Below are 24,254 nucleotides of genomic sequence, written 5' to 3' on the forward strand. Positions count from 1 at the left end.
TTGAAGGTGGCAACAGGAGAGCATTAACAAGCCCGGGCCCAGTGGGGCTGCCTGGGTTCCTCGCTCATGAAGCTGGCCCTGAGGGTAATAATGTCCACTTCCTGAGTCATTTCAAGGACTAAAGTAACAAATACTGAGCCCTTCATGGTACCTGCTATACAGTAAGCCCTAGACAAAGTTATACTTTAAAAAATATTCTTCTTTTTTTTTAATGCTTATTCATTTTTGAGAGAGAGAGAGACAGAATGGACACGGGGGAGGGGCAGAGAGAGCAGGACACAGAATCCGAAGCAGGCTCCAGGCTCCAAGCTGTCAGCACAGAGCCCGACACGGGGCTCCAGCCCATGAACCGTGGTATCATGACCTGAGCTGAAGTCGGACACCTAACCGACTGAGTCACCCAGGCGCCCCCCCCCAAAATATTATACCTAAGATGATGAGAGCTATCAGTGCTACATCAGTCAGATTACCACATAAACCCCTCTGCGCTGCACTGAGCAGTCACCCTGTCGGCCCCTGACCTGCACCCTACATCCTTCCCTGGAAGCCGACTGAGATGAAGTCAGCCGGCCCCACCTCCCCCCAGAGGTTCAGGGCTCCTGCTCAGATTCTCCCCATGCGGCGGTGACTAGCAGGCCTGTGACAGGAAGAAAAACAGCCCAGCTTAGGAAAACACCACTCTGTATCCCCACTCCCTTCCCTCCCTGCTCATATTTTAAACACCCCTGTCCACAGCTCAGGATCCCCGGGGCGGGGGGGGTGATCCAGCCTTGACAGTGTGTTATCCACTTGGTAAGAGCAAGGGCAGGGGGCCGAATACCTCAGCCCTGGTCCCAGATCTGCTACCCATAAACCCAGTGCATGGGCTCAGCTCTCTCCTCTCGGCCTCAGTTTCCTACTCTGTACAAGGGTGCTTCCTACCCCGACCGGCCTTATGAGGGTGGTGGGAGGATCAGTTGGATTGTACATGAAAGCTCTCTGCAACCTTTGAAGAGCTGTACCCACCTGAGGATTATTATTATCATTGAGGCATGTGTGGGGTGTGGAGAGGTCTGAGTCAAGGACTCATTCTGGGATCACTACATCCCTGTCGCATATAGCAGGCAGGGACAGAGCCCTAGCCTGCTTCCTATGCCCCCAGCACATCCAGGTGGTGAGGATTTGCTGAAAAAGGATCTGTTCTCCGGTCTCCTGGTCATCAGACGTTGTCCCAGGGAGCGTACCCTCTAGATGCCCTGGTGCCTGAGAGCCCCATATGGAGCTGTCCCTCCCCTCCAGCTGGGCTGCCGCGAGCTGAGCCGGAAGGTCACCCACTCAAGTCACTCCAGGGATGTGGGCGCTTAGTGGATGCTGAGCTGGTGGAGAGGTGCCAGCCGAGTGCAGGGGAGCAGAGGCCAGCACTGGACAGCTTTCTGGTCTGAAAGGGCAGTAGGGACAAACCAGGGACTCTGGAGTGCAGGCCCTGGGAGGAAGAAGCCTCTGACATCTGGGCAAACAGGCTTTCTTTACATCTAACCTAAGTCCTTCCTGCTCCGAGGAACACATTTTCTCTCACTCTGAGCTTTGCAAAGGCAGACAGCCCAAGGAGGAGGGAAGCCAGAGGATGCACCCAGAAGAACAAGGCCAGACCCTAACCCCACCAGGCCCAGGCGTGCCCTGCCAGGCGGGCCACCCGGCTGCAGGGGAACATGAAACTCCCCGCAGCAGAGGACAGGCCTCAGGGGCGCATCAGCCTTTTTGGGTGGTGACATGCCAGCGCCTGGGGACGTACACGGCACAGGAGGACCGCTGCTCAAACACGCTCCTGGCTCACTCTGGCCCATCGTGGTTGCCACGAAGGAGGCTGTGCCCGCCTTAGGCTAATTCCTGAGCCGCTGGAGGAGCCAGGTGGGTGCAGCTCAGTCATTCAGCCAATTATGACCTGCTCTCGTTATGACCTAATCTGTTTACTTGGACGACTTTCAAACCCACTTCCTAGATGGACTCCGTGGGCAGGGAAGGGTACAGGGACTGCTAACCCACTCTCTCTGTCTCTGTCTCTCTCAAGGGTGAAGGTAGTATGAGCCTGGGTAGTTTGGTGGCTCCCACTCCTTACTGCTCTCCGTTCTGAAAAACTCAGAAGCTGCCCTCTCCCTGTCTGGATCCCCACACTCGTGCCTGGCCCTTCCAGTCCGGGGTTCTTTGCCAGAACTGTTCCGTTTCTTCTCCAACACCCCTGTCCCAGTGAGTACCACGTTCCCTGGCACCCTCGTGGCTTTGTACAAGCCGGTCCCTCAGCCTGGAACACCCTTCCCTCCCTTCTACCCCGCATTGCTCAGGGGTTTTCTTTTTCCGGAAGTCTTCCTTGACTTGCCCAAGCTGCGTGTGCCTGGGATGCAAGGAGAGCATGTCGGAGAAACAATTATGTCATCACAACATTAGCGGACACTTACTCAGAGCGGACCACGCCAGGCATTGTTCTAGGAGCTGTACATGTACTAACACATTTAATCATCACAGCAACCCTATAAGGCAAGGATTAGCATGGTCTCCATTCCACAGATGAGGAGACTGAGGCACAGAGAGGTTGAGTAGCTTGCCTGAGGTCACAGGACTAACGAAGGGGAAAGCTGGGATTTAACCGCTGCGGCACAGCTCCGGGCTGGCTCACAACCCAGCCACAGAACTTCTACAGGACACTTTCCTGATGGTTCCTCTACTAGACTCTGAGCTTCATGAGGGTGAGAACCAGGCTTCGTATCCTGGAACACGTAGCACTTAACACCATGCTGCTCTCTCTAAATGTTTATGGAATGGCGACGCCTGGGTGGCTCAGTTAAGCGTCTGACTTCAGCTCAGGTCATGATCTCACAGTTTGTGGGTTCAAGCCCCGCATCAGGCTCTGTGCTGACAGCTCAGAGCCTGGAGCCTGCTTCGGATTCTGTGTATCCCTCTCTCTGCCCCTCCCCAACGAGCGCTCTGTCTCTGTCTCTCAAAAAAAAAAAAATAATAATAATAATAATAAAAATGTTAAAAATAAGTAAATAAATAAATAAAAATAAATGTTTATGGAATGAACCGGCCAAAAGAACAGATTCCTCCCGGCCCCCACCTGGTGCACTGTGGCCTATACTTGCTTAAGTCTGAGCCAGTCTGGATGGGCTCAGAGAAGCAGAGGGGACCTGGTCCTGGTACCCTCACCACCCATCCTATGAGGCCTGCCCTGACCTCAGAATCCCAGACGCAGGCTGCCAGGCCCTAGGAAGACAGGAATAGCTTTGTCTTGCGTCAAACACCAGGACTGGGAGCTGGCACGAAGGGCATTCCAGCATCACAGGTGTAACTGGAGGACCTCTCCTGTGTCCAGCATCACGAGGCGATTTCTACCCAGGGTCCTTTCCCTCTTCTGGAAAGAGCATTTCTTTGTGTGCTTCCTACGGGATGGGCATGCCCTCTGTCCTGAGTAGGTGGTCACCTGACTCAATCTGGGCTAATCAGAACTCTCCTAGGATTCTGTACCAGAATTATCCAGAAACCAGCTGTGTTCCATGCTGACCTGGGGTTGCTGGGGGCCATCTTGCTCACCACAGGGAGAAACTGTGTTTCTGACATTTAGAACCAACATAAGCATGCGTTGGACAAAGAATATAAAACAACACAGTGGATATTTGTTGGTATTTGTCTTGTTTGTTTGCCTTATCCTGTTTTCAGGGAGTGCCTCCTTTTGTGCTGGACAGCAGGCAGGTTGGGTACCTCTGCTTCACTGGAAGGGGAGGATCAGATCCTCCCTCCTTCCTGTCCCGTGTCCTTACAGCCAGGTGTGAGCCTGTGACTTGAGCCTGGCCAGTCAGATGCCCAGACCCAGGCCTCAGGATCTGGTGTGTGTGAGGCCCAGATGGAAAAATGGTTAGGATTCATTTGTGGCCGCATGAGCCTTGGAGGCAGCTGTGCAGTGCAGATGAGGTAGCATCCTCCTTAGCCAGACCATCCCTGCTAAAGGATTGTTGGAGGATGTGACATATAATAAGAAATATATACAGTGTTTGGTTTCCATCCCCAGTTTCTGATACAGAGCTCCTAAAACCCTTGGAATTTCCTAAGTGATAAGAGCATAAGAATATTTCTTGTTGACATATCTGGGTTTTGTTCTTAGTTCTTGAAGTAGCTCTAGAGCCACAGAGGTGAAAGGAGTGTCTTATTATTCATGACAAGCCCACTTTCAAACCTACCCGAGTTTATGTTAATGAGGCGACTCTTGGAAAGCCTCCCCCCCACCAACCCCAGCATGGGGCTGCTTGTCACTCTGTGATGAGAAGGTTGGAAATTTTAGCCCCACCCCTGCCCTGGGCAGGGGAGGGATTGGAGATTGAGCCAATCACAAGCAGCTAGTGATTTAATCAATCATGCATACCTAATGAACCTCCATAAAAACCCTAACTGAAGGAGTTCAAAGAGGGGTTGGTGCGCATATGGAAATTCGGGAGGGGCACACCTGGAGGGGTTCTACACCCATCCTCACACCTTGCCCTATGTGCCTCTCCCTTTGGCAGGTAAATGTAAGCAAATGCTTCCCTGAGTTTTGCTAAGCCATTCTAGCAAACTTAGTGAATCAGAGGTGGGGGTTGGGGACAATTCCCAACTTAGAGCCAGTAGGTCAGAAGTACAGGCGACAGCCTGGGACTTGCAGTTGGCATGTGAAGTGGCTGCCATTGGTGGGACCCAGCCCTCGCCTGGCAGGATCTGACACCAACTTCAGCTAGATGGTGTCGAAACGGAGCTAAATCCGACGACACCCAGTTGGTGCCTGCAGAGAGCTGGAGGGTTGTTTGGTGCGGAAAACTCACACATCTGGAGTCAGACGTGTTTCGGGGATATCGTGTGAGCAAAAACCTAGCACCCCACTGAGTTTGTCTCAGGCAAATAATTTAATTCACAGGGCCGTGCCTGCCACTCTTTGTGTTTTGGAGCTGTCTTGGCTCTCCCTGTTTTCTCCCTTGGGTCTTTGCCTCCTGCCAGTTCTGGAAGGGCCGTAGGTGACACTGTTTTCTGTCGCTCACAACCAAGAGCCCTGACTGCAATGAGGGGGAATGCAGAATTCATTTGGGGAGACAAAGTACATAACTGAGGGCTAAGCAGTGTCATAAAACAGCATGACAACCACAAAAAAATCTCCCCTCCCCACATTTCCATGTGTCCCTCAGAGCAGGGTGGTCCCTTCTCTAGTTGAGAGTCACAAGGGCCCCTGTTTGGAAAGTGAGGCTCCTGCAGTGTCCTCCTTACTGCAGAGCTGTGGTGAGGCTGAGAAGAGGGAGAGTGAGGGAAAGGGCTTGGTAGACGATGGTGCGTTCAATAAACTTAAATTAAGGGTGGCCCAGGCCACAACTCACACCTGAATTTATTTCTTTCCTTTTCTAAAGCAGCTAATTCTACCCCCCCCCCCCCCGCCCCGCCCCACCCCAGGTGGGTGAGGGGTCAAGAGGTCTGGGACGTGGAGGCGGAGCTTTGACGAGGCAGGCTTTTCCGGCTAGGTTTAACCATAAAACCCTGATGCTTATCTTAATCAGAGAGCTCAGGGCCCTCACTCAGGCCTGACCTCCGGGTGGTGGTGGCCCAGGCAGGCGGTGAAATTCTGGTCCGTGTTCTGCAGACTTGCAGGAGTGCTAACACCCAGGCTGAGAGGCCCGGAGGGGGTGGGGGGTACACAGCCCTGCGCCCTACAGAGCTGCCCAAAGGAGCCAGGGAGCTCCAAGGAGCTGCCAGAAAGCCCGTGTTTTCTCTCCTGTCAGAGGTTGCCATGGTGACTGAAGCAGGAGGGGACACCCGCTGGTCTGGCCCTACATAGCTCATCTTTATTCCATGTCTTGGTCTGAGTCGGTGTCTGGAAGGGAGCGCCTGAGATGGGGGAATGACATCTTGCAGAGACTGGATGGTGGGTAGGGGGTGAAATGTGCTAGGACATTGTGTGGGGTGTGTGTGTGTGTGTGTGTGTGTGTGTGTGTGTGTGGTGGGTTATATTGTCGCATGTGTGTTCTGGGCATGTGGTCGGGGATGACGGTAAGGAAGGGGGATGTATCCGGGGTGGGCACATCAGTGGGGTCTTCCTCAATGCCCCCATGATCTACGGACAGCTCACCTGCAGGGGGAGAACCCGGAAGAACCCTTCATTTTCTACTTCCTGGAAGTCGTCTGTCTACTTCCTGGAAGTCGTCTGTCTGCTGCCTGGATGGCTCCTCGCGGCAGCAAGCAAGCCACTGTGACAATCCAGCCATGTCTTCTAAGAGTCTGGGACTGTACTCCCTGCCCTGCAGCCTCGGTTCTATCAACTGACTTCTGCCTGACCTCATGCACCCACTTCACTCATGTCTGCTCCAATGCTAGACAGAGACCGCACAGAGACTGGCTCTGACCATCCTATGGAGATATCCTCCCTTCATTTTAATTTGTAGCTGCTATCACTCTCCATATAACTCTGATGTTATATGTTGATTTGTTTACTTGTTCAGTATGTTTCACCCACTAGAATGTAAGCTCCGTGAAGGCAGTGATGTTATCTTGTTCACTACTGTGCCCCTAGCACTCAGAACGTAGTAGGTGGTCAATCAACTTATTGAATGAATGAATGGCCTGCCTGGGACCTCCCTGCTCCTCACAAAGACTAAAGCTCTGCTTTAAAGCTCAGCTGAGGGGTTGCTCCCTCTCAAAAGTTCTCTAGGACACCTCGCCTGCCAGGTCATTTTTTCTCTGAATTCTTCCGGCACTGGTTTCTGTCATGCTTGCTCACAATGGCCTGTTCAACCTTGAACTGTGGGAGTGTCCCATCTCCCTGACCAGATGTCTAGCTCCTCAATAAGAAGAGTGTTACTTTCTCTTTTGTGTCCTGAACACAGGCTCTGCAAACAGTAGGTGCTCCATAAATGCTGAGAATGACGATGTTGTGAATTGGTGAACACATTCTAGCCGGAGAAGTTCTACCTCCACACCTGTCCAGTAAAAGACCTTCTGCAAGATCATAGGTAAGACTTCCAAGGTCAGAATGAGTCTGAATTGGAGAGCAAGTAGCTTGGGGAGCTGGCCTCAACGTTATGTTTTATCCTTCCCCCATGACCTCATGTATGACTATGACTAAGTCTTTAAGCCTATTTCAAACACCACCTCATTCTACATGTTCTTTCTGAATGGAACTGATTGCTTCTTCCTCTAACAAATTTTTTTTGAACTTTTCTGCACCAACTAGGTTTTAGGTAATGACCATTTATCTCCTTGGACCACATTACTTTGTTACATTTATTTATTTTTTTTTTTTAAATTTTTTTTTTTCAACGTTTATTTATTTTTGGGACAGAGAGACACAGAGCATGAATGGGGGAGGGGCAGAGAGAGAGGGAGACACAGAATGGAAGCAGGCTCCAGGCTCTGAGCCATCAGCCCAGAGCCCGACGCGGGGCTCGAACTCACGGACCGCGAGATCGTGACCTGGCTGAAGTCGGACGCTTAACCGACTGCGCCACCCAGGCGCCCCACTTTGTTACATTTATGATGTACCTGTTAGATGGACAAAAATGTCTGCAGCATTCCTTCTGTGGGGACTATTCCTGTGTCATTTCAGTGTTCAGAAGGGACTGTGAGTCATAGATCCCTGCCCATCACCCCCATCCCCAGGGGTGCTCATGTGACCCAGACTTAGACATTCATTTGAGCCCTTACTCTGGCAAGAGTGACTGGTCCAATGGATGTGTGCATGGCCAACCAGTGCTATTCTGAATATTTTCATGGGATTTAAATATAGGCATCTGAAGAAATAGGGTGGCTTTTCAGCCTGGAGTTTCCAAGGTGCATCTTCTCAGCCTCATGGAGAAAACTCATTTGCACTGAGAAGGAATAAGCCTTTAGGAAGGAGAACCAAAGGAGAGACAGAGACAGAGACATGACATCTTCAGAGCCATTGACCCAACAGTGCCCAAAGACGTAAACCTCCAATTCTATGCACTAATAAATCCTCTCCTTTACTTGAGCTAATTTAAGCTGGACTTCTGTCCCCTGCCACCAAAAGGGGACTAAGTCACCTCCCTACACTAACTGGGATCTGTCTAGGCACAATCTGATTCCAATTCTTCCCCATGCTTCTTATAGCTACTTGCTTGGTATCATCAGTTCAATTTTCTTGCATATTTTCTGTATAAATAAAAGAAATATATAAGAGGACATTTTCTCTCTATCTGAATGCAGGAATAAAAATATAAATTCCTAGGGGTGCCTAAGTGGCTCAGTCGGTTAAGCGTCCGACTTCAGCTCAGGTCATGATCTCACTGTTGGTGGGTTCAAGCCCCACATCAGGCTCTGTATTGACAGCTCAGAGCCTGGAGCCTGCTTCCGGTTCTGTATCTCCTTCTCTCTCTGCCCCTTCCCCACTCACACTCTGTCTCTCTGTGTCTCTTGAAAATAAATAAATGTTAAATATATATATATATATATATATATATATATATATATATATATATAAATTACTAGAATCAAGAGGAAGAGGGGGAAGAGAACCATTTTCCAGTGGCTATCATGTACCAGGCACTGTGCAAACATCTAGCTGAAGCCTTGAAATGGCCTGAGATAGGAATAATATTATCTCTACCTGACAGATCATACACAGGTAAGTGAAGAAACCACCATTTCAGCCCAAGTTTTTCCTACTCCACCATTGTGACCATGTCCCCAAAGTAGCTTCATATGTAGAAAAGTAATAGGAACACACACATTATATAGTTTCAATGTTTCAAAGCCCAGGTTCTTAGGAATCCCAGGGGCAAATAACAACATTTAAATATTCTTATGGGGGCACCTGGGTGGCTCAGTCAGTTAAGCGTCAGACTTCAGCTCAGGTCATGATCTCGTGGTTCGTGAGTTCGAGCCTCACATCGGGCTCTCTGCTCTCAGTGCAGAGCCTGCTTCAGATCCTCTGTCCCCCTCTCTCTGCCCTTCCCCTGCTCATGCTCTCTCTCACTCTCTCAAAATAAATAAACATTAAAAAAAGATAAAGTGGATACTACTATGGCAATGCTTTATTCGCCTAGAAAATTGATCTGGGCAGTTGAGGGGGACGAGACCCGAGCACCTAGACTGCAGTCCCTCTCTGTTGACGCCGGTGAGCAAAACTGCTGCGGCATGGGGGCTCTCTCCTGGGCTAGAGCCCCCTTCTGAGGGCAGGGCCTGGCAGTGAGAGGACCTGAGCCTCAGGAAAGTTCTGCCGCGCGTGACTGTGAAACCCTCCTGGACAAGTTACCTGACTTCTTGGAACCTGAGTGAAGTGCCTGGCATGGGAGCATGAGAGACAGAACTCCTTTCTTTCGTCTGTGGTGTTTCTGTTGGGGGGCACCGTGGCTCCCAGGCCAGTCCCAGGGGCGGCTGGGATGCCTGCACCCGAGGCTTCCGGCAAGGGAGGGCGGGCCGATGGGTGTGGATCCCAGTCTGGGACCCCAGCAGGTACAGGGAGGCTCAGTAGCCTGTGTTCCTCCCTCCCCTCCACCTTCCTGCTCCCATCCAGGGTCACAGCGCTGCTGCTGGCAGACGGGAATGAGACAACCATTTTGGACAGACCCAGCCCAGGGTGGGAGAGAAAAGAGTTCCTGGCCTGAGAGTCAGCTCCGGGACCCTGTCCCCATCCCGAGCGACTGCGGCAACTCACCTCCCCCGCCGCCGGGCTTCTGCTTCCCCCCTGCAAAATTTGCAGTTTGGGTGCTGTGGCCTCTACGCTTCCTTCCCCCTTGACATGCACAGAGTCTAGACCACAGCAGCTCATGGGTTGTCACCATGTCACCGAGCTGCACCCATGAGGGTAGGGGGCAAAGCCACCCACTTACCCACGCTCCTCTGGGAGTGTCTCCCAGTGAAACTCGGTTTCTCAGGTCCAGTGCTAATGGTTGCACCTCGATTTATCATTCAAAGTTTCTGTTTCCATACCTGAAACCACAAGAACAATCACAAACATTTTTGAAGTCACTCTCTTAAAAAAAAGTTTACAATTTTTCCCCCACACATTATGGTCTGGGCTTGAGAGACCTTCCTGAGAGTTCCACACAGACAAACCGCAAACCAGAGACACTACGAAACTTGTCTGGGGTCACACAGCTTCGTGAGTGGGGTTGGCTGGGCCCGGATTCTTCCTCTGATTCAAATTGAGCTTCTATTGTCTAGAAGACGAGGAAACCTTGTTTCATGTCGTTGGGATATAGTGAGGCAAGAAGCTATAAAAAAACTCTTGTTAAGACCTTTGCACATTCAAAGTGCTCAGTCCATGCTGAATAATTGATGGGCTCTGCTCCCGGCTGCTCAGAGCAGACGCGCAGGCCTCCTGCTACACATAAGGCTGGGAACGTGGAAACCTTGCCTATCATTCTGCCCAGTGCAAGAAGTTGCCGAGAAAATCACCAAGAAAGAGTTGTGCTTTCCTGTTGCTGTGGGGAGAGGCCGCGGCTCCAGGGACCTGCAGATCTAATTTATTGTCTCACTGAAAGCAGAGAGCTGCTGCAGGGAGGGGGCTGCGGGGCCACCCAGAGTCGACGCCACAGTGTCCTTTCCAAGGCTGTGAGGCCCTGGGAAAGGGCTGTTGTGCTCTGACAGGCAGGGAGAAAGGTGCCTGAGAATCCTGGAGTCCCATGGGGAGCGGGGGAGAGGGCAGAGCGGGAAAGGGGGGACAGAATTAGCCATGGGAAATTCGGGAGTCTAAAGCAAAGGTCCTCCTCCGTGAAAACGCCTGACAAGGCAGAGATGCCCAGGCCCCCCAGCCGAATGCCACATGTGACCACAGCACTCTTCTGGCCAAAGGCCATGGTGTTGGGGATTAGGGGGCAGAAAGCAGACACAGAGTTGCCTTTAATGCAATTTGCAGAGATCAAAGCAGAACACGGTTCAAGTGGGTGTTCTGGTTATAAAAGTAGGGAACAGTTCACAGTTGACTGAAACTCAGGGTGCCATTTCACAGCTAAAGGCCCTGGGGATGTGCACCTTCTCCCTGTGGGGTGCGGCCCACCGAAATGTCCCCCGACTGGGATTTTTGTCTCAGCCCTTAAACAAGGCAGATTTAGGATTCTCCAAATCCACAGGATAATTGGCTTCAACTTCAAATAAAACAAACTCCAGCTCAAATGGGAATTTGTTTGGAGGATGGGCTTTCTATTTCACTCTGTGCTACAAGTTCCAAAGCCTAATGATTTAGCAAGGACCTCCTAAGAAATTTCATGATATGCTCTGTGCTTATGCAAGTCAGTTCACTTCATGCTCTGTCTGGGAGTGCTTACCCCTCCAGGGATTGAAGGGTCCTTAGAGTTTCCCTGTGTTTGGGCAGGGCCTGTCCTAAGGGGCTGGGGCTGGGGTGGGGGATGGGGTGCCTCCAGCATGGATTCAGCCTGCTGAGCAATGTCCACGCTGTCTGGTAGACAGGGGTTGATAGCCCAGCTCTAACACCTACTCATTCTATGACCTTGGGTAACCCTCCAGGCCTTAAGTTCCTCATCCATGAAATGGGGTTGGTTCATAATGGAACCTACCTCAAAGCTCTGAAGGATCCAGTGAGATAGGGTACGTGTGGATTCTTAGTTATGCCTCTGTCTAATAGGACTGTCCCCTCCCGTCCATATCAACACTTGGCTGGGCCTCTCCTTGGCCTGTCAAAGTGGTAAATGGCTACCAAACCACTAAAGTTAGTTCATGTACATCTGTGTGCTCCAGAATGTTCAGAACATGACCTTATTGTCAGCTCAGTACTCTAGGCTGCACAAAGTGTCTTTTCTAATGTGCAACCCTGATCAGAAGCCACATTCCTTGAGGGCAAGACTATTGTCTTATCTGTGATGCAATGACCATTATTGATCTTAAAACCCTTTGTAGATGGAGTGAGATGTTATGTGGTTTCACTAGGCTAGCTGCAACAAAGGTGCATTTAACAAGGGTGCATTCAAATCAGGACTCCCCGCTCCTGGCCAGCAGCCCCAAGCACAGGGTCGGCGTTCCACAGGGGGCTGTGGCAGGTGCTTTGGGTGTCTTTCTTGCTCTCTACTCAACACTGGGCTTGATAATTAACAGAGGAAATGTTAGAAATGCATTCTCCTTAGTGAAAACAGAGGTATTCAAGATATGTGGGTTGGTCAAAATTATTTGAGGCACTCTTGACCTTGAAAGGCAGGGTGAAACAATCTCGGGAGCTCTCGGGGAAGGTGTGGCCAGGGCGCCTAGAGAGACAGATGGCTGTGACCTCACTGAGTCCACAGACGAGCTTTATGAATTATTCTGCGGGACTTGTCTGCAAATAAATAGTTGTTCAAAAAATGTGTACATGTGTGGCAGAGTCTGGTCTGAGGCTTGCCTCCATCCAACCTGTTAATGAGATTTGCCTTCACCTTCACCATAGTTTTTAGTGGTTTCTTTCAAACAAGTAAACAAACAGACAACACAGCAAAACCTAAAGTTATGACCAAATGGGCGTAAAGACCAAACGGGCCTCAGTGTCCCCAAGGCACAGCACATGTAAATGCTCACAGGACTAAGGAGGTACTGTCACTTTTAACTCTCTGGGGGGTGAGGGTAGGGGCACAGTGAGGGCTCTAAGTGGCCTCTCAGTCAAGGATCCTGATCCAGGATCTTCCTGGGTCCTTATCGCCCTGAGAGTTCCCCAGCTTGCCTTGCAGGGCTGAAGTGCCCAGCTCATGTTCAGAGGCTCTGTTGGCTTCCTGGAATGAGGAAACGCTGCTCAGCCTTCAATAAGCCCTGAAACTGTGGCCACAGTGGAGGTCCCTGTCTGGGCCCCTTATGTACCCGGAAAACCAGCTCCTTGCTGGACCTTCCCTTGGAGGTCTCACGGGACAAGCCCTATGAGGAAATCTTTTGGGACCTACTCCCATCTCCCACAGTTAGATCAGATACTGGGGAGGGGGATTTTTGGCCGTACTGGAGAGATTGCCTTGAAGAAATAGGGCTCAGTCTGTACCTCGGGATAAGCCGAACCCCTGCCCCTTCCTGGGGCTCTGCAAAGGCTGCTGGGCAGGGGCCCTGGGGTGAGAAGTCCCTGTTGCTGGACTGCTTGCTACTCCTTTACCCCTAGGGATGAGAGCCTCTCCTTGGACGGCAGTGCCCACAGGGAACCAGGCTGCTGCTTCATGCAATCTCGTCTCTAAGGGGTTTTTCTGGGTTGAGCATTGTTGCAGGGTTGGGGTAGGGGTCGAGTAGCATTCAGGAAGCAAGCAGATGGTGTGGGGAGTGCAAGCCTCTCACTTCTCCTCTTGCCCACTTCTTTCTCCTTTCCTTTCTCTCCCTAGCTTCTCCAGACAGACATGGGGGGAGGGGTGGGGAAGCTCTAGGCGTTCACGCACCAGGGCAACTGTCCTAACCATGGAAAAGCTGACATTTGCAGCCTTCCAAACTCCTATGGGCAACTGGACCCTCTAGGGCAACCCGAACTCTACAGGCTGATTGCCAAGTGCTTGCTAAAGCCCTTTCCCTCCTCCAGGCTCACCCTTCCTGCTCATACCCTCTCTTTAGACCCTCCCCACGCCTTCCAGTTGTGCCTGAGGACGGCTTCAGAATTTGCCTTGAAGCCTTCCTCTCTTCTCACCCCAATCCAAATCCCAGTGTACATTTGCGTATTGAGAGCCATCCTGGCTAGTCCTCAGACGTTTCCAATCAGGATGCACTCCCTCACTCCTATTCTGTAAAACGGGGAGCCACGCATTCAGAGTATCATTCATCTTTCAGCTTTGCGAGTAGCTCAACATCCCAGTCAAGCAAAGAGCCATTGCCAGTTAAAGCACAGGTCCCAGAGGAGTCTGAAAATTCCAGATGCTCTTGTGGGGCCACGGGAGTTTTCCACTAGCAAAATTTACCTAGAGGAAACCACCCGAGTGTGTGAGAAGCCTAACAAGCGGTTTCTTCCCCGTGGGCCTGAGGCTCTTTGGGTCTCTCTCAGCAAACAGTTAGGCACCGACTTGATTTACTTCTCCGCCAGAGTCCCTTTTTTGGAGGAAGGCCAAGCTGGTAGGCACAGAAGCGCGACTACTAATTTTGTGGAAATCTATGCGTGTATTTGGGAGGACAAAACAGGAACAAGTGTATGAAAAGTTGGAGGACTTCGGGCGGGCAAAGAGGAAAAGGGGGTGAGGCAGGATTCATCTCTCCACTTGGGGCAAGTGGGGTTGAAGCGAGCCAGGCCTCACTGCAGGGACTTTCAGGCTACTGATGCAAGAAATGGGTTTCCTGGCTCCACAGGACGGCAGGGGACATTCCCAGGACACAGGATGAGCCCTGCCAGCCAGCTCTCGTTTTCTCTGGGTGCCACTGGTTTCTTCCCCTCTCTGGGCCTCTCCCTCCCGATCTCCTAAAGCAGCCTTCCTGTGAGAGCACTGTCTTAGGAGTCAGGCACGTGAGGCTGACCCTCCCTGCTCTTTCACTAGGCACCTGAGCTGCACAGAGTTAGTGAATCTCTTGGGGTCCCATCAGCAAAATGGGGATGCGATGTCCTCTCCAAGGGCGATTGTGAGGATAAAATGTCCAATGGATGCGAAGCGTTCTCAAGCGGTGCCTGACTGGTAAGTGCACTCAGGAAAGAGCTGTCGTCTTTATCCACTCTAAGTACAGCTCGTGGTTGCTTTGCCAAACCTCTGAAAAACATGCTAGCAGAAACTAGCGGACGTGGTCAGGCTAGAGGCGCCATGGTCACCTCCGCTGTCCCAGGACTTTGCCCAGCACTCGCCATCCCTTGCCTGGTGGGTGGCAGGACCATCTCCGGGGCATAAGGAGGAAAGCTGCTTCCCGGCCATGTCTCCCTTGGGCACTTTGGAGATTTCCCTATTGATGGGGACCTGGGCTCACCCCACCTGGGATTCACCAGGAATGGCTGGGGGTGGATGGAAACTTAATCTGCGAGAACATGCCTGTGGGCTAAGATGAGGTCACGGCCCACCAGCCTGGAACCAACCTGCCTTCCAGACCTTCTCCGGAGGAACCATACGCCACAGGGAATGAAGACCAGATATAGGCAATAAGGGATTATTTTAAAAGCAGAATATCCAACCTGACTTGGTGGAAGGAGACACCTGTCTACTAGCCAAGGACCAAAGACCTTCCTGCCTTCTCTCAGTGAGGGGGTGGGGGGGGGGGAGGTGCAGTCTCAAGGCTGAGCTGCTCATTTCTCTGGGGCCCTTTGGGAGGCACAGTCCCCTCTGATCACACTGGCCTCAGCCCTTCAGAACACCCAGGGCCCAAGTGCCCTGGGCCACTTCTTCTGAGTTAGGGAGGGCAGGAACTTCATGTCACGGAGCCTGAAGTAGGACAGAAGGGACAGGGTGGGCTCAGAGATGATAAGCAGTCTGGGAGTAGACCTGGAGAGACTGAGTGGGGCTCCTCCCTCTCAGACCGTGTACCCCAAATCTCCATCCAGATCTTAACCGCAGAACGGGCCAGCAAGGAGAAGGGAGATAGAATCCGACAGGCTGTCCCATTCCATATGAGGGAACTGAGCCCCCAGGGGCCGGCAGGATCGGTACTCCCCAGCCCCGGGCCAGGCTGGTCTCTGCCAGCGCTTACTGTAGGGACCTACGGCCCCGAGCCCCCGGCCCATCCCCAGCCCGACGCCCAGCCGCGACCCCAGCCTGGACCCCAGCCCTGGGAACGTTCCCGCCTCTATTGCGAACCTACCTTGCGAGGCGCTCCGAGGCCCTTTCCAAGGGTGTCACCTAGATCCCCGCCTCTTTCTCCGGACGCGGGCTACCCTCGCCACAGCCTCCTGGCCCCAGCCTGCGGGGCTGAGCCGGCTCCTGCCTCCCTTTCTCTCTGCTCCCGTGAATTCTCAGCACTATTCTTTTTTTAAGGGACTTTTTTTTTTTTTTTTTTTTTTTTCTTTTGCGTTGCGTCAGGGCGGTTGCCTGGCGACGGCGGAGCTATTTCACCGCGAGCGGTTTCAGCCCGATCCCCTCCAGCCTCTCATTCGAGCCTCTCCGCGCGCCGCTCCCAGGACCGGGACGCGCGGGGTCCCGCAGACGCGCAGCCGGGTCCTAAAGCCCTTCCAGTTGCTCGGTCCCCGCCGGGACCTGAACCAGAGCCGCCGCCCAGCCGCAAGTAGAAACAAACCACAGGCGTTTGCCAAAGCCTAGACGAAACCAAACCCAAATATCCATTTTATTATTATTATTATTATTAAAGCCGAAACCAAGGCAGTTTTTCCCCTAAGCATGGCAACGTGGCTTGGCCAGTGTCAGCAGTTTGCGTGCGTGGAGGGGGCAAGAGAACGACCTTCCAGCGGGCCTGAGCGAGCCTAGAGCCTACACCCCATCCACAGGCGGCTTGAGTTCACACTACCAGCGGCAAATCCCGTTACTGAGGACCTAACCTACGCCACACCGTCACAGCGACTCTGCAGGACAGATGTGGGCATTTCCAGCTTACGGATGAGGAAACTGAGGCTCAGAGAGGCTAAGTACAAACCAGAGGTTAAGTAGAAACAGACGTCTTCCAGGTCTGTCTCCCAGACCTGCCCCAGAGCACGTGTTTTCCCCACAAACCACAGGGTGCCTGATGACACGTACTAACTACTATGTGCCTTGTCAACCACTGGAGAGAGTTATGGTCTAAGAACCAGTCTGTGCTCCACCAGAGTCTACAGGTCCAGGCACCTACAACACATACAGGACAGCAGCTCGGCTGCCCCATCCTGGCCTTTGGGGTCAGTCCTGACTGGAGACACAGGGCTCCAGTCCAGAGCGGAAGGGTTCCACTTCCTTCTGGAACCCCTGACCTCAGGGCTGATTACTGGAAGTTGGCTTCATTCTTAGGGCAGTCTGGGACATGGCCAAGTTCCTTTCCTAAGACACTTGAGGTTGGCAGGATCCTCCAAAGTGATCTAATCTGCCATCACACTCATACTGGGGGTGCAAGGCGGGTGTTGTTTCCTCCATGGACAGATGTGCCCACGCACAGAGGTGTGGGGCTGCACAGTGACTTGCCCCAGGTCCCATGGGCTGGGCTGCTTGGGACAACTCAGTCCCCACAGATGCCCAGCCCCTGGTGCTGCCCCCTGGTGCTCTGTCCTTCATTGCGGTTCCCCATCTGGGCTCCATCCCACTTCTTCCTTTCTGCCTTCGCTAGGACGTCTGCAGAGGGACTTTGTCCACAGAGACGTCCTGCTAATGCGAGCACCATGCTCACAGGTTCATGCTTCTAAGCTAGCAAGTGTATTTGAATGGGCATTTTTTAGGAGAGTCCTGTCATCGACCCAACCTCTTGATCTTAGAGATATCAATCCGGTCCTTCCCTTTCTTCCCATCCCCTTGGCCATTACCCTGGCGCAGGTCGCCATCAGCTTGCCCCAGCTCCTGCAGCAGGCCTCTTAACTGGTTGTGCTGCGTCCACTCTTGCCCCCACCCCTTGGCCAGTTACTCGTCCACAGCCGGAGCAAACTCTTCCAAAGGGAAATCCAAGCCCCGCTCCTCTCTGTTCCCTCCAACAACCCCCATTCCTCCCAAGATTAAAGCCCAGCATGGCCCACCGGGCCTGGCTCTGCCCACCCCTTGGGGTCCATCCTGTGTTGCTGCTCTGCTCTCCAGACAGACACTCTTCCAGGTCCTTCTCCGCACCTGCTCTTTCCACATGGGGCTGGCCACACCTCTGCCTCCCGAGGGAGCCCCAGGTTACATGTCCTCTAGCCCTACCTACCTCTCCCTTGTGGACCAGTTGTAATGTGATCTTTATTTGTGAAGTTATTTGATTAATATCTCTCTCCTTCTGAGGCTGTAGGCTCAAAGGGGCAGGAACCATGTTTGCAGGGAGACGGCTTGGTCCAGACTCAGCATTCTCTTGGGCTGGCCGGACCTGACCACACGGCCCTGTGCTGGATACTGATCATCTGCCCTGTTGGCCGCCAGTGTATTCTGGCCCCGGCATGTGGTAAGTGCTCCGATGTCTTCTTGGTGGGGCCGTCCCATCCCATCTGGAAATGCTTTCAACTTTCTTCACCCTATCAACCCGTCATTCGGCATGGGGCTCCTGTTCTGCTTTTTTGTGAGTGCACTGTTTCTGTCTTCACGTACACAGGCAGCCTGTCCAGGGCAGGGATGGGGTCTTTCCCCTGTGCCTGCCACTCTGCCTGGCACATGCCTGGGCAGGAGGGTGGTCAGTCAGTGCTGAAGACCAGGACAGTCAGTGAGTGGGGAGAGAGGAGAAGGAGAAGGAACCAGGTCTCTGTTGGAACAGTCTTAACCCTAATGTCTAACCATATGTGGTGGTCAAATGAGTTTATGTGTAGAGCTCCAGCATAGGGTAGTAAGTAGGCATAAAAAATATTTTCAAAAAATATACTGATGTGGGAAAATGCTGCTGATTTCACGCCAAGTAAATACGATAGGAGTACCAAATGTCTAAGTAAATGAGACATTATGAAAGCTTTAATTCTAATATCTAATGTCTAGTTTTTTTATATGTGTAGAAAAAAAAAAAAAGACTGGGAGGATATATGCATATACTGGCTGTGGTTATCTCTGGGTGGTAGAAAAAACAGGCTTTCAAATATCTTCTATACACTTGCATTAATTTTCTTTGTTGGCTGCAGTGCATAGTTTTTGTGAATGGCAACATCAGGAAATATTACTACAGACTAAAAATGGTCCTGTGTTCGGGGTACCCGGTGTCTCCTTTTATGCCTTTTATGTGGGGTCCTGTGAGGCTGGGCTGGAGTCCAGTGATGGGCGGGGGATCCCCATGCCCAGAGCAGCAGGGCCATCTGGGGGCTCTTCCCCTCCAGTTGGCCGTGCGGACCAGGGAACACTGGGCCAAGCCTGGGAGGACGAGTCCGGACTCTGAGACAGCACGCTGGGTCTAGGGCTGCCTTGTGGGTCGGTCCAGGTATCCAATTTGACCTTCAAGGGGCAAGGCGTAATGATGTGTGGGAAGTCTGCACCGCCTTGGTGAGTGTGTGTGTTGGCGGACAGCAGCCTCGCTGACATTAGCACAGCACTTTACAGGTTATCGAGCAGCTTCCTTTCCAGCAGTCCCAGAATGGGTGAGACGTCATCTCTCCTGTTTTTACAGAAAACCTGTGCTATAAGGTAGGGTCAAGAAATAGTCTCCCTCTTACCTGCAAGGGTGCCAAGCTTGGAAAGGTTAGGGGACTTACTCAAAGTCACACAGCCGGTAGTGGCAGTGCTCCCAGAACGGTCTGACCCCAGCCTAGGGCACTTCATGCCACTGCACCAGTCCCTGGACGCAAACGGCAAGGCCGCCTCAGTGACCACAGCTGAGCGCAGCACGCAGGGATGACTTCATTAATAAGGTAACTTGATTTATTTATTTTTTTTCTGATGTTTACTTATTTATTTTGAGAGAGAGAAAGCACGAGCTGGGGAGGGGCAGAGAGAGAAAGGGAGAGAATCTCAAGCAGGCTCCATACCGCCAGCACAGAGCCCAATGCGGGGCCCGAACTCATTGAGTCACGAGATCATGGCCTGAGCTGAAATCAAGAGCTGGACGCTTAACTGACTGAGACACCCAGGTGCCCCAATAAGGTAACTTTATTTTATTTTTTATTTTATTTTTTTTAATGTTTATTTATTTTTGAGACAGAGAGAGACAGAGCATGAATGGGGGAGGGGCAGAGAGAGAGGGAGACACAGAATCGGAAGCAGGCTCCAGGCTCTGAGCCATCAGCCCAGAGCCTGATGCGGGGCTCGAACTCACGAACTGTGAGATCGTGACCTGAGCTGAAGTCGGACGCTCAACCAACTGAGCCACCCAGGCACCCCCCAATAAGGTAACTTTAGAAGAAAGATTTGAAGGAGATGAGGGGGTTGGTCATGAGGTATCTGGGGAACTAGCAGAGGGAACAGCCAGGGCAAAGGTGCCTGCTGAGCAAACATGTCTGACACAGTCAAGGAAGAGCAAGGGGGCTTCACGCTGGAGTGCAGTGATGGGGGAGGGTCACAAGGGCTGTGGGAGACGACACCAGGGAGGTGACAGGGTGGAGGTGCTGGGCCAGATCCGGACCATCGCCAGGCCTCGCCTTTCCCCCAAGGGACTGTACAGATTGCACAGCTGGGCAGGGCCTCTGCCTTCTTGGCTCTCCCACATCACAAAGCTTTATCTAAATTAGTCTCACCGGTTCCCACTGGAGTTTCTAAGCTACTCCAGGGCAAACTCCATTGTCTGAGGCTCCTATGTATCCCTCTTGGTGATTGAAATTTGGTGCCCGTTCACTGAATGAGAGCAGGAAGGAAGGAAGAAATTTGTTTGGCCGAGGTGCACGGAGGACACTCTGCTGCTCCAGGGAGCGATTAGGATTTGTAGGCGTGGGCCAGAGTCCACTAGGCTCCACCACTGGCCTTTAGGAGAGACTTTTCCAGCCAGGGGCCCAGTGTTTCAAGAGGATCCAGGAAGTGTTGGTCATTTGGCATTGGTGCTACAACAATAATGGCTTCTTCCTGCCCGTATCCCTCAGGAGGGGATCATTCAGGCTGAAGCACAGGAGGGAGATGGAGACCAGCTTCCCCTCTTGTGGGGAACTCATTAGTTCAATGAGCATATGTGGGCAGCTCACCGTGTCACCTGGTGCTAGGCACTGGGGTACAGCACCTGCAGCTCATTAGTGTAGGCCGGTAATTAGCAAAGCATTGACCTGAGAACTGGAGTCAGGGAGCTGATGGCTGTCATCTAAGCCCAGATGAGCAAGATGAGTGGGAGCTGGGTGGGAGAGGTTTGGGGGAGGCCGGAGGTGGAGTGAGGCAATAGAGGGAATAGTGTGGACCGGACAGGAATGCACTTGAGCAGACTACAAAAGGGCATGATGGGCCAGATAAGGCCTTTGGATGTGATCCTGAAGGCAAGAGGTTAAGAAGGGAGCATGTCATGGCTTTTATATCTCAGAGAGACTGGATGGATGTGGGGACAAGGCAGGAGGCAAGGATACCAATAAAGAGGTTGTTTCCATTTTACTGGTGGTAAGAGGCCATGAAAGTCTAGACCCATGGCAGGGAGTGGCTCACTGCCTTTCCCGGGTGAGGATGGGTGGGGGGGAAAGGAGCGTGGTGAAGGGCAACAGCAGGTGTCTGGAAGCAGGCAGAGTCAGGTTCAAGCCCTGGATTTTCTGGTTGCTGATGTGTGCCTGTAAAAAGTCACTCAAGTTTTCTGAGCGGCACTTCCTTCATCTACAATATTGAAATATTTTTTTTAATGTTTATTTATTTATTTTTGAGAGACAGAGACAGAGAGAGGGTGAGTGGGGGAAGGGCAGAGAGAGGGAGACAGAGAATCCCAAGCAGGCTCTGTGCTATCAGTGCAGAGCCTGATGTGGGGGTCGAACTCATGAACCACAAAATCATGACCTGAGTCAAAACCAAGAGTCAGACACTTAACTGACTGAGCCACCCAGGTGCCCCTAAAATGGAAATAATTTTAATAGTCCTGTCCTTATAATGGGCAAGAGGGCCTGCCTTGGATCATGTGCTTTAGAGAGCCCTGCTCTGGGCCTGCTCCAAGTAAGGTGGCCATGGGGCCAGGGACATGCCCTCTCAAGGTCCACACCTTCCCTTCTACCCAGAGCTCTAAGTATCCAGGACCCAGGAATTTCCTGCCCAAATTTGAGTCTGTGCAGGCCTCTTTCCTGGTCTGTGGAATGTGGGAGAGGGTTGCGGTGTCCCCTGCTTAAGCATAAGGGCCCTCATGTAGGAAAAGAAAGAGGGAGGGCCATGGGTGGGCAGCCCCCAGCCCCCAGCCCACCTTGTTCCAGGAATCCAAGGGTGTAGAATTAGAACCTGCCTTTGAGGTTGTTATAAAGGTACATTTGTCAAGGCAAGAGGAAAGAACAAATATTATCTAATAGTTTGTTAGCCTGGTTTATAACTCTCAAATATTTAGACACATGGCATGTGGGCCTCCATTTATACATTTGCTTTGGACCTCTCAAATGTTAGCAGTGGGCCTGATTACAGGGCTACCTCTCTGGTTTGTTTAAGATGCAAAGCAAATTGCATCCTGCACTCAAACAGGAGCCACTGCTGTTGGGAGCACTCTCTCCCCCATCGTGGAATCACGGTATCTCCTGCAGAGTTTGTCCCTTTATCTTGTGGACACTTGTAAGAATCATCATCTAGAAGATGCTGCAGAGAGTATTTCCAGGCACCGAACCAGCACATTCTAGTGACAATGGAAGAAGGCATCCCTGGGCATGGGCAGCATTTGATGGAAACCAGAAATGATTCCACTAATGATGGCAGTGAAACAGCCCTGATGGGTAGGGGAGAGCTTTCTAGATTCTTAGTAGCATTACCTCACCCAACGAGCCTGGTTCCTTTGAATGATCGAAAGAGCCCTGGAAAAGAACCAGGAGAACCAGGTTCTCATCCTGGCTCTGTGGCAAATTAGACCTGTGTCAAATCACTTTCCCCCTTGGTTGGTTTCCTTCTCACCAAAATGAGGGGTTCAAGCTCTGGCATCTTCTGACCCATGATTCCATGATACTTCCTACCCATCTGTCATGCTGGGCAGTGGCAGGGAGCAGGACCAGAAACTGCAAAGTGGGAGGGTCTGGCAGATACTGGGCCAGTAAGAGGTCAAAGCCAGCTAGACAGAGGCTGGGATGAGAGCTAGCAGGTAAGACATACATGAACAGCTGTACTCCCATATCCTGGAGGAGAGCCTGCTTATTCTCTGCCCTGCTTTAAACCAATTGGGGGTGGGGTGGGTAATGAGGTGGTCACAGAGCCACAGGCAGGATGAAGAAGTCCCTAGAGCCTGCCATAGAACTCTCCCTCTAAGGAAGAGAGCACGGAGATGCCCAATTGCTTCACAAACTGAACAGCGCTCCTAGAGGCCAATCCAACAGCTACTGCTAATTGAGTTTATTCTTCTCATTTCCATCAGCCAACATCTGATGATACCAGAGGTCAGGGGTGGGTGTCAGGAGGAGATGGTGTCACACACAGGCATGAAGTCCAACTTAATCATTCTATCACTAAGAAAACCTAGGCCATAAGCATGGGTTTTACAGGCAGATCAAGACCTGGTCACAAAAGATAACAGAGTCCTGGTCATCTGTCACAGAGCACTGGGGAGGGATTCTAGGAGAAGCCTGTCTGTGGATCTTCATATTCAGCCCCTTTTCCAGGAATCCTAGCCAGAAGACAGAACTCCCTACTTGGGGACAGAATCCCCCTTATACTTCACTGCTTTCCTAACATCAGTTCAAACCAGCTGTCCCCATAGATGCTAAAGCAAGTGGGATACACACTTTTTCTTGCACCCCATCCTGACCAGTGAGGTTGGAAGCAAGTATATTGTAGTGCACACTTCAGACTTCGGGGACCTTGGGTCTAGTCCTGACTCTGTCACTTGTGGTTGGGCTTCTGAGCCTCAGTTTCTCACTTACACATTGGGGGTAACAGTATCTTCCACAGTGGGTTAGTATGAAGATTAGAATTAACGCCTATAAAATGCCTGACAAAGCACTTGGCACAGAGTAGGCACCTAATAAATGATGTTTTTTCTGTTGTCTGTGTGCCAACTGATTCTTCGATTGTGTACCATCTGAAACGAGGTGTGCCTGTTGCTCTTTGTAGTCCAACGCACAGCGTGAGCAAATGTTAAACAACCAGGCTGGCAGTACTCCCGAATATCTTAGCTGCCTTGTTTGTCTGTGCACATGAGGTAGCTCTGTTTGGAATCTGACACCAGGAAAATAGGACGGAGCATGGGGCAGACAAATATGCCCCGTGGTTGGGCCACGGGTTTTAGGCACAGACTCAGAGCACTTTCTGGTGGGGAATGTAGGTAGCAAGCCTGAGCTCGGCATGGTCGGCTGCCATTCTGCTAACAGCTCATGACTAGGACTGCTCCTGATTCACAGAGAGAACTGGCAGTGGACACAGAATAGCACACAAAGATGGGCTTATACTGCACTCAGGGATGGGAGAAGGCCAAGGTGCAACTGACAGATGGATGAACACAGAGAAATCACCTCGGCAGGATCCCCTGATAAATCACTTTCAGGTTAATGTTTCATGATCGGCTCAAAATGTTTCGCAAACATGGGGCGCCTGGGTGGCGCAGTCGGTTGGGCGTCCGACTTCAGCCAGGTCACGATCTCGCGGTCCGTGAGTTCGAGCCCCGCGTCGGGCTCTGGGCTGATGGCTCAGAGCCCGGAGCCTGTTTCTGATTCTGTGTCTCCCTCTCTCTCTGCCCCTCCCCCGTTCATGCTCTGTCTCTCTCTGTCCCAAAAATAAATAAACGTTGAAAAAAAAAAAAAATTAAAAAAAAAA

At 51.8% G+C, this 24,254-nt stretch overlaps 1 protein-coding gene across 1 annotated transcript in view; it reads right to left on the reverse strand.

Moving 5' to 3' along the window:
- FAM167A (family with sequence similarity 167 member A) overlaps positions 1–16,187 on the reverse strand; it is a 43,590-nt gene extending 27,403 nt beyond the window's left edge. The window contains exons 1-2 of the mRNA XM_045462355.1: positions 15,655–16,187; positions 9,831–9,930 (exon numbers count right to left, since the gene is read on the reverse strand). The gene's annotated coding sequence lies outside the window, so the exon portion shown is untranslated. The remainder of the gene's footprint in view (positions 1–9,830; positions 9,931–15,654) is intronic.
- Positions 16,188–24,254: the final 8,067 nt, after the last annotated feature.

The sequence above is a fragment of the Leopardus geoffroyi genome, chromosome B1 (genome assembly GCF_018350155.1).
Source record: "Leopardus geoffroyi isolate Oge1 chromosome B1, O.geoffroyi_Oge1_pat1.0, whole genome shotgun sequence".
In the NCBI taxonomy this organism is placed as follows: Eukaryota; Metazoa; Chordata; class Mammalia; order Carnivora; family Felidae; genus Leopardus; species Leopardus geoffroyi.